This window comes from Bos grunniens, chromosome 15 (genome assembly GCF_055505025.1).
Source record: "Bos grunniens cultivar Pamir isolate PY7600 chromosome 15, Bosgru_T2T1.0, whole genome shotgun sequence".
NCBI lineage: Eukaryota > Metazoa > Chordata > Mammalia > Artiodactyla > Bovidae > Bos > Bos grunniens.
Window position 1 is genome coordinate 19,255,044 of NC_141179.1, and position 10,832 is coordinate 19,265,875.

The 10,832-nt window shown below is 38.3% G+C and overlaps 1 long non-coding RNA gene across 1 annotated transcript; it reads left to right on the forward strand.

Moving 5' to 3' along the window:
* Positions 1–2,491: 2,491 nt before the first annotated feature.
* Positions 2,492–3,659, forward strand: LOC147357394 (uncharacterized). Its single transcript, XR_015141814.1, has 2 exons — positions 2,492–2,634; positions 2,997–3,659. It is a non-coding gene; the product is annotated as an uncharacterized LOC147357394 (long non-coding RNA).
* The last annotated feature ends 7,173 nt before the right edge of the window (positions 3,660–10,832 follow it).

The window sequence follows — 10,832 nt, forward strand, 5'->3', positions numbered from 1 at the left end:
GCCCCGTTCAGTCTCCTTTATGACACGACAGGATGGGTGAGAGAATACAATAATGCCATTGGATTATTATTACAGCCCAAATGACATGGGAGAAAAAGCAGAATGGAGGGAAGGTGTTTCCAACACCTATGTTTGTTAAGGTAACTACAATGTGACCTACTAGTGAGTTTATAGAGAGGAGCTGTTTAGGTCAGGGACTGGGATTACCCCTATATAGGCTGGATGGCTGGACATAGAAACCAGTTCAGGAAGGCCTGATTGAGACTGATGCTTACCAGTGCTGTTTGCTGTCTGATATTCCCCTCTGTGCTCCAAGGTTCTTGGTGCCCTTTGGCTATCCCTCGGCACTGTGCTTATTCCTCGTTATTAAGAACAATCACCTCTCACTCTTAGGCAGCACTCTACACTTTATGAAGACTTTTTACATACATGATCTTATTGGCTTCTCATAACAGCCATGAGAAAAGAAAGCCAGGGTAGGACATTTTATAATTATTAAAGGGTTTAAAAAGCTATTTCAGGATATACAGGTATTAAGTGGTAGAACAAGAACTCAAGCATAAACCTCTAGCTCTCAACTCTATGGCTTTTTTACTATTCTTAATAATGTCCAGAAACCCATCTGCTCTGTCTTCCATCTCCTCAGGGTCTGAAAACTCTCAAGCTTATGTACTATTACTATCAGTATGTTTTAAGGTTCTGGCAACAGAAATACTTAATATCTGGTAGAAATTCCTGGGACAGGTGAGTTACTTAGCATTGGAAATCTAAGATTTCCATTGTTTAGCCAATGGGTCCTATCACATACCAGGGCATATGGATATTGAATGAAAATGCATACTTGCTGCTCTGCCAAAGTCATGCTCTGCTGTTGGTGGGTCAGAGCTCTACCTCTTATAGGAGAAGCAATACAATTTTTATTAGTTTGTTATTTTGGATAAATACTTTTGGTAACTATATGGCTATACTATACTTACTCTTCATGGGTAAGCCAGCCAAGGGAAGAGATTTTGAGGGAGCTAAGGATGGACATGAACATTATTTTAGAAATAACCATAGAGAATGTGGGCTTCCCTGGTGGCTCAGATGGTAAAGGATTTGCTTGCAGTGCAGGAGACCTGGTTTGATCCCTGGGTCAGGAAGATCCCCTGGAGAAGGGAATGTCAACCCACTCCAAGCCTGGAGGCAGTTGTAGTCGAGATTAGTTCATTGGCTCAGTGACACCCCAAAGACAGTTTCTTCCAGTCTTTCTTGCCCGCCTTAGCTGTGTGTGGCAAGGTCTTCCCTTAAGGTTGCAAGATACCTGCTTCAGTTTCAAGTGTCATATCTCCCATGAAAGGGTATAAAAGAGGAATTAAGAGGGTATATGGGTGGTGAAAGAGTGTTTTCTTTGTGAGTCTCTGTGTTTTCTTTCTTTTTTAAAAATAAATTAAGATTAAAATTTTATAGCAATTTTAGGTTCACAGTAAAATTAAGGGGAAAATATAGACATTTCCCATATACTCCCTGATTTACCCATGCCTCCCTTCCCAGTTGATTTCCCATATATCTCATAGGACCCTGACTACAAGGAAAGCTAGGAAAGTGAGGATTCAGCATTCATAGCCTCTGCGGTTGGAGGTGATTTGAGAGAAGGGGGTTGGGAATGCCTGCTGGGTGACCAGCCATCCCTCATTGTCAGTCACTCACCAGAGTGCTGCACTTGTTACAATTGATAAACTTATATTGACACATCATAATCAATCAAATTCCATAGGTTAGATTACAGTTTACTCTTGGTGTTATATATCCCATGAATTTGTTCAAATGTGTAATGATACATATCCATCATTATGATGTCATATATTTTCACTGCCCTAAAAATCATCTGTGTTCTGCCTATTCACCACTCATTGCCTGTCCAGCCCCTGGCAACCACTGATCTTTTTGCTGTCTCTGTAGTTTTGCCTTTTCCAGAGTGGCATATACTTGGAATCATATAGTATGAAACCTATGTTCTTTCACTTAGTAATTAGCATTTAAATTTTCTTCATATCTTTTCACGGATTGAAAACTCTTTAGTGCTAAATGATATCCTATTGTCTGGATGTACACAGTTTACTTACCCACAGTTCTTACCCATTACTCTAGGACATCTTGGTTGCTCCTAAGTTTTGACAATTATAAATAAAGATGCTAATAAACATCTATGTGAAAGTTTTCATTGCTTCAAATCCTCACTGGAATTTGGCATCATCAGTGTTTCAGATTTTGGCCATCCTAGTAAATGTGGTAGGCCATTCTGATAGTGGTATCTCATTGTTTTTTTTTAAATTTGTATTTCCCTCATACCATATGATATGAATATCTTTTCATATGTGATTTGCCATCTTTATATCTTCATTGGTAAGATGTCCATTAAGGTCTTTGGCCTATTTTCAATCAGATTGTTTGCATTCTTATTGTTGGGTTTTAAGGGTTATTTGTGTAATTTAAATTAATATTCTTTATCAGATTGTCTCTGTTTTTTGAAGATGAAACTCTTATCCAGAAGCCGCCATCCCCACTTGATTTCTCCATATATCTCACAGGACGCTGACTCCAAGGAAAGCTAGGAAAGAGAAGATTCAGCATTCACAGCCTCTGCAGTTGAAGGTGATTTGAGAGAAAGGGGTTGGGTATGCCTGCTGGGTGACCAGTCATTGTACATGATCACTGGAGACACGGATGTCCTGAGAAATGATGGGAGTTTTCTGGGGTTCCATGGACAGTAGGAGCTAGATCTAAAATCCACAATTTCAGTCAGGTATCCAAAATGGGCAATCTAGTATGTGGAGGGGGATCTCTTCTGTCCCAGGGCAACTCTTATTCTCATCTGATCCACAGAGATCACGTGGCCTGGTTTTTGGCTAATTGAGACCACACAACTGTAACTTGAGGCCTGATTCCGGATGCAGCAAGGTGATCTTAGTGGCCAAGGGACTATTCAATATTTCTTTTTTCCTCTTTGCTTTCAGGCTACGATACCATGTCAGTGTGTGGTCGTCACAGCAAATGCTGGTGTTTCTTCTGTCAGAGTTCATCTTTTATAAGTTGTTGGTGTTTTTTCCTTTTCACTGGTCAAATGACAAAAGAGAAGTACTCGAGTCTCTAATTCCCCTAAGGTGAGCTATTTTAGAAATCCTCATAAAGTCAGGTAGGAAAAGATCACAGCCCAGATCAATAACTACCTCCTGGACTGAGAGCAGAAAATGGTTTATTTATGTGCCTGGGATGTTGTTGAGTGCATGCTCAATACCCAGGCCTTTGGCCACATGGGCATAGATAACACCAAGCAGTGAATTATTAAAACCAAGAGAGACTTGCTTGATTCACGTCTCCTGTGTTGATGCTGAAAAAAGCAGCTTCTACTCTCTTGACTTTCTTGAAAAACTTCCCAGAGCTGTGATTTGGAGTTACTTTGTGCCAAATACCTTAAGTGCAGTATAGGTCAAACCCATCACATACAATAACTGTATTCCTGGGAAGGGATTTGTAAATTCTATTTGGTAAAATCACATCATGCTTCAATTGCACTGGAGAAGCAGACAAGTTAAAGGGACCATAAAGTCTGCTCCTTTGCACAGAGACGGCTCATTTTGTAATGTTATTTGTAATGATAATAAACTCTGTCCTACATATCTGTTTAATGTGTGATATACTTACTTGGAATTTCTAGAAGTGGAGACACACTGTGTTTCTTTTTTCCTTCAAGTTTTATTGAGATCTAATTGATATACAGCAATGTATAAGTTTAAGGCATATAGCATAATGATCTGACTTACATCATGCAATGATTATCACAATAAATTTAGTAAACATTCATCATTCCACATAGATAAAAAGTTAAAGAAATAGAAAAGATATTCCTTGTGGTGAGAATTCAAGACTTACTCTCTTAATTTTCATATATAGCATATAGCAGTGCTAATTTTATTTGTACACCTCTAGTACTTATAAATTTTAACTGGTTCATGGTGGCTTTTTGACTGCCTTCATCCAATTACCCCAACCACTACCCACTGCTTCTGGTAACCACAAATCTCATCTCTTTTCCTATGAGCTTGCTTGTTTCTAAAGTATAACTGACCTATAACACTATGTTAGTTCCTGTTACATAACACAGTGATTCAATGATCATGGCATCCAGTCCCATCACTTCATGGGAAATAGATGGGGAAACAGTGGAAACAGTGTCAGGCTTTATTTTTCTGGGCTCCAAAATCACTGCAGATGGTGACTGCAGCCATGAAATTAAAAGACGCTTACTCCTCGGAAGGAAAGTTATGACCAACCTAGATAGCATATTCAAAAGCAGAGACATTACTTCACCAACAAAGGTTCGTCTAGTCAAGGCTATGGTTTTTCCTGTGGTCATGTATGGATGTGAGAGTTGGACTGTGAAGAAGGCTGAGCGCCGAAGAATTGATGCTTTTGAACTGTGGTGTTGGAGAAGACTCTTGAGAGTTCCTTGGACTGCAAGGATATCCATCCAGTCCATTCTGAAGGAGATCAGCCCTGGGATTTCTTTGGAAGGAATGATGCTAAAGCTGAAACTCCAGTACTTTGGCCACCTCATGCGAAGAGTTGACTCATTGGAAAAGACTCTGATGCTGGGAGGGATTGGGGGCAAGAGGAGAAGGGGACGACAGAGGATGAAATGGCTGTATGGCATCACTGACTCAATGGACATGAGTCTGAGTGAACTCCAGGAGCTGGTGATGGACAGGGAGGCCTGGCGTGCTGTGATTCATGGGGTCGCAAAGAGTCGGACACGACTGAGTGACTGATCTGATCTGATACATTTCAAAATGATTGCCAGATCCCCTGTACATTTCATACCTCTGACTCATTTATCTTGCAACTGGAAGTTTGTGTTAATCCCCCTTATCTATTTCTTTCTACTCCCCCCGCCCCACTTCCTTCTGGCAACCACCTATTCTCTGTATCTATAACTATGTTTCTGTTTTGTTATTTAGATTCCTCATTTAAATCATGCAGCATTTGTCTTTCTCTAACTGAATCATTTTGCCTAGAGTAATAACTATGTTAGGTTCATTTTTTCATCCACATATATATATATGATAATACATATATGTTACATGTTTTATATATGTGTATATATATATTTATATATATATAAGTTGCATCTTTGTTATCCATTCATCTATTGATGAGCACTTAAGTTGCTTCCATATCCTGACTATTGTCAGTAAGACTGCAATGAACATAGGGGTGCATATATCTTTTCTCATTAATGTTTTTTCTTGATAAATAATCAGAAATATAATTTTGGGGACATATAGTAGCTCTATTTTTAATTTTTGAGGAATATCTATACTGTTTCCCATGGTGGCTGTACCAGTTTACATTCTCACTGACACTTGTTACTTGCTGTCTTTTTTATGTCTTTTTTATTTTTTACTTGCACTTACTTGATGATTAGTGATGTTGAGTGTTTTTATGTACTTGTTGGCCTTCTGTATTTTTCTTTGAAAAAAAATGTTGATTCAGGTCTTCTGCCCATGTTTTAATTGGGTTGTTTTTTGATGTTGAGTTGTATGAGCTCTTTGTATATTTTGGATATTAACCCCTTAATGCATATATTATTTGCAAATATCTTCTCCCAATCAGTAGGTGGCCTTTATGTATTGGTGATGGCTTTCTTTGTTGTTCAAAAGCTTTTTAGTTTGATATAGTCCCATTTGTTTATTTTTGCTTTTGTGTCCCAGGCCTGAGAGACACATCAAAAAAATATTACTAAGACTGATATCAAAGGGCTTGTTGCCTATATTTTCTTATTGAAATGTTATGGTTTCAGGTCTTATATTTAAATCTTTAATCCATTTTGAATTTATTTTTGTGCATGATGTGAGAGAGTAGTCCAGTTTGATTCTTTTGCATGTAGCTGTCCAGTTGTCTCAACACCATTTATTGAAGAGGTTCTGTTTCCCCCATTGTATATTGTTGCCTTCTTTTGTCATAGATTAACTGGCCACCTATGGTGTGGGTACCCATAAATGCGTGTTCATTTCTGGGCTCCCTGTTCTGTTCCATGGATCTGTGTGTCTGTTATTGTGCCAGTATAATACTGTTTTGATGACTGTAGTTTGTTTGAAATCAGGAAATGTAATACCTCTAGCTTTGATTTTCTTTCTGAAGGTGGTTTTGACTGTTTCAGATTTTTTGTGTTTCCATACAAATTTTAGAATTATTTGTTCTCGCTCTATGAAAATTTCAATTGGTATTTTGACAGGGATTGCACTGGATCTATAGATTCCTTTGGGTAATATTTTAACAATGATACTTCTTCCAATCCAAGAACATGGTATATCTTTCCATCTGTTTGTGTCATCTTCAATTTGTTTCATCAGTGTCTCATTGTTTTCAATTATAGATCTTGATATGCAGATGACACCACCCTTATGGCAGAAAGTGAAGAGGAACTCAAAAGCCTCTTGATGAAAGTGAAAGTGTAGAGTGAAAAAGTTGGCTTAAAGCTCAACATTCAGAAAACGAAGATCATGGCATCCAGTCCCATCACTTCATGGGAAATAGATGGGCAAACAGTGGAAACAGTGTCAGACTTTATTTTTTTGGGCTCCAAAATCACTGCAGATGGTGACTGCAGCCATGAAATTAAAAGACGCTTACTCCTTGAAGGAAAGTTATGACCAACCTAGATAGCATATTCAAAAGCAGAGACATTACTTTGCCAACAAAAGTTCGTCTAGTCAAGACTATGGTTTTTCCAGTGGTCATGTATGGATGTGAGAGTTGGACTGTGACGAAGGCTGAGCACCGAAGAATTGATGCTTTTGAACTGTGGTGTTGGAGAAGACTCTTGAGAGTCCCTTGGACTGCAAGGAGATCCAACCAGTCCATTCTGAAGGAGATCAGCCCTGGGATTTCTTTGGAAGGACTGATGCTAAAGCTGAAACTCCAGTACTTTGGCCACCTCATGTGAAGAGTTGACTCATTGGAAAAGACTCTGATGCTGGGAGGGATTGGGGGCAGGAGAAGAAGGGGATGACAGAGGATGAGATGGCTGGATGGCATCACTGATTCAATGGACGTGAGTCTGAGTGAACTCCAGGAGTTGGTGATGGACAGGGAGGCCTGGCGTGCTGCGATTCATGGGGTCACAAAGAGTCAGACACAACTGAGCGACTGAACTGAACTGAACCTCCTTAGTTAGATTTATTCCTAGGTATTTTATCCTTTTTGATGCAATTGTAGATGAAATTGATTTCTTAATTTCTCTCTCATAGTTTGTTGTTAGTGTATAAATACAACAATTTTATTTTTTTAAATGTAATTTTATTTATTTGTTTTTGGCTGTGCTGGGTCTTCATTGCCGTGTGGTCTAAACTCTAGCTGTGGTGCACAGGCTTTTCATTGCAGCATAGTCTCTAGGGTGTGCAGGCTTCAATAGCTGCAGCAGGTGGGCTCAGTGGTTGAGGCTGCAGGGCTCTAGGGTGCAGGCTTACTATTTGTGGTGCATGGGCTTAGTTGCTCCACAGTATGTGGGATCAGGGATCCCTGATATTCCTGGATCAGGGATTGAACGAGTGTCTCCTGCACTGGCAGGCACTGACTGAGCCACCAGGGAGCTCCTAACAAACTTCTGTTAAGATATTTCAAAAAAATTAATGAGTTTTTTTTTTTTTTTTGTGGTGGTGTCTTTTAGGATTTCCTATGTAAGTATCTTGTCATCTGCACACAGTGACAGCTTTCCTTTTTCATTTTCCATTTAGATTTCTCTTATTTATATTTCTTGTCTGATTGCTGTGCCTAGGACTTTCAATACTGTATTGAACAAAAGTGGCAATGTATAGGCATCCTTGTCTTCTTATTTCTGTCCCTAGAGGAAATGTTTTAGCGTTTTACCATTAAGTGTGATGTTAGCTGTGGATTTGTGATATGTGGCCTTTTTGTTATTTTGATACAGCTTCCCTCTGTACCCATGTTGTTGAGAGTATTTATCGTAAGTGAATGTTGAATTTTGTTAAAACTTTTTCTGCATCTATTTAGATGATCATCTAGTTCTCGTTTTCAATTTGTTAATGTGGTGTATAATATTGGTTAATTTGCAGACATTAAACCACTCTTGCATCTCTAGGATAAATCTACTTGATCATGGTATATGATCCTTTTTAATGTATTGTTGATATCAGTTTGCTAATAACTTTGTTGATGATCTGTGCACCTAAGTTTATTAGTGATATTGTCCTGTAATTTGCTTTTTTTTTGTAATATCTCTGTCTGGTTTTGGTATCAGAGTGATGCTGACCTTATGGAATGGGTTTGGAAGCATTTTCTCCTCCGCAATTTTTTTGGAATAGTTTGAGAAGAATCTCCTTTGATTCTTCTGTATATGGTAGAATTAATCTGTGAAATCTTCCGATCCTGAACTTTTGTTTGTTGGGACACTTTTAAAATTACTAATTCAGTTTCATTACCGGTGATTGGTCTGTTATTTCTTTCTGATTTAGTCTTGGGAGATTGTACACTTCTGGGAATCTGTCCATTTCTTCTAGATTGTCCATTTTATTGGTGTTTGTTCGTAGTATTGCTTATCTTTGTATTTCTCTGGTGTCAGTTGTAACTTCTTTTTCATTTTTGATTTTATTTATTTGGGCCCTCTCTTTTTTATTGGTGAATCTGGTTAAAGGTTTATCAATTTTGTTTATGTTTTTTAATAACTAGCCTTTTGTTTCATTGTTCTTTTCTTTGTATATCATTTATTTCTGTTCTGATCTTCATAATTTCTTTTCTTCTATTATCTTTCAGTTCAGTTCAGTCGCTCAGTCATGTCCGACTCTGCAACCCCATGAATCGCAGCAGGCCAGGCCTCACTGTCCATCAGCAACTCCCGGAGTTCATTCAGACTCACGTGCATGGAGTCAGTGATGCCAACCAGCCATCTCATCCTCTGTCGTCCCCTTCTCCTCCTGCCCCCAATCCCTCCCAGCATCAGAGTCTTTTCCAATGAGTCAACTCTTCGCATGAGGTGGCCAAAGTCCTGGAGTTTCAGCTTTAGCATCATTCCTTCCAAAGAAATCCCAGGGCTGATCTCCTTCAGAATGGACTGGATGGATCTCCTTGCAGTCCAAGGGACTCTCAAGAGTCTTCTCCAACACCACAGTGCAAAAGCATCAAATCTTCGGCGCTCAGCTTTCTTCACAGTCCAACTCTCGCATCCATACGTGACCACTGGAAAAACCACAGCCTTGACTACACGAACCTTTGTTGGCAAAGTAATGTCTCTGCTTTTGAATATGCTATCTAGGTTGGCCATAACTTTCCTTCCAAGGAGTAAGCGTCTTTTATTTTCATGGCTGCAGTTACCATCTGCAGTGATTTTGGAGCCCCAAAAAATGAAGTCTGACACTGTTTCCACTGTTTCCCCATCTATTTCCCCCTATTATCTTTGGATTTTGTTTATTCTTTTTCTAGTTCATTCAGGTGTAGAGTTAGGTTGTTTATTTGAGATTTTTCTTGTTTCTTTAAATTGTTATAAACTTCCCTCTTAGAACTGCTTTTGCTGTGTTCTATAGATTGTGGATTATTGTGTTTCTATTTTCACTTGTCTCCTGGTATTTTTTTTTTAAAGTTTCTTCTTTGATTCCTTCCATTATCCATTGGTTATTTAGTAGTTTATTGCTTAGCCTCCAAATGTCTTATGTTTTTATTTGCATTTCTTGGGTAGTTGATTTCTAGTCTTATAGCACTGTGGTCAGAAAAGATGCTTGATATGATTTCAATATTTAAAAATTTACTGAGACTTCTTCTGTGTCATAACATATGATCTATCCTGGAAAATGTTCCATGTGCACTTGAAAGAATGTATATTCTGCTGCTTTTAGATGAAATATTCTATGTATATTATTAAAGCAATTTAGTCTGAAATGTCATTTAAGGCCAGTGATTTTCTCTCTGAATGATATAAGTGGAATGTTGAAAGTTCCTTATTATTGTATTACTGCCAATTTCTCCCTTTATGTCTGTTACTATTTGTTTTATATATTTATGTGTCTTATGTTGGGTGCAGATATATTTATAATTATTATATCTGCATGTTGAATTAATCCCTTGATCATTACCCTTCTTGTCTCTTGTTACAGTCTTTATTTTAAAGTCTATTTTGTCTAAAACTTGGCTTTATTTTCTTCATTTGCATGGAATATCTTGTTCTGTCCCTTCTCTTTCAGTCTGTATGTGTCTTTAAATTTAAAGTAAGTCTCTTATAGGCAGCATAGATATAGATATTGTTTTTGTATCCAATCAGCTACTCTCTTTTTTTTTTAAATTTTATTTTTAAACTTTACATAATTGTATTAGTTTTGCCAAACATCAAAATGAATCCATCACAGGTATACATGTGCTCCCCCTCCTGAACCCTCCTCCCTCCTCCCTCCCCATACCATCCCTCCAGGTTGTCCCAGTGCACCAGCCCCAAGCATCCAGTATCGTGCATTGAACCTGGACTGGCATCTCGTTTCATACATGATATTTTACATGTTTCAATGCCATTCTCCCAAATCTTCCCACCCTCTCCCTCTCCCACAGAGTCCATAAGACTGTTCCATACATCAGCGTCACTTTTGCTGTCTCGTACACAGGGTTATTGTTATCATATTTCTAAATTCCATATATATGCGTTAGTATACTGTATTGGTGTTTTTCCTTCTGGCTTACTTCGCTCTGTATAATAGGCTCCAGTTTCATCCATCTCATTAGAACTGATTCAAATGTATTCTTTTTAATGGCTGAGTAATACTCCATTGTGTATATGTACCATAGCTTTCTTA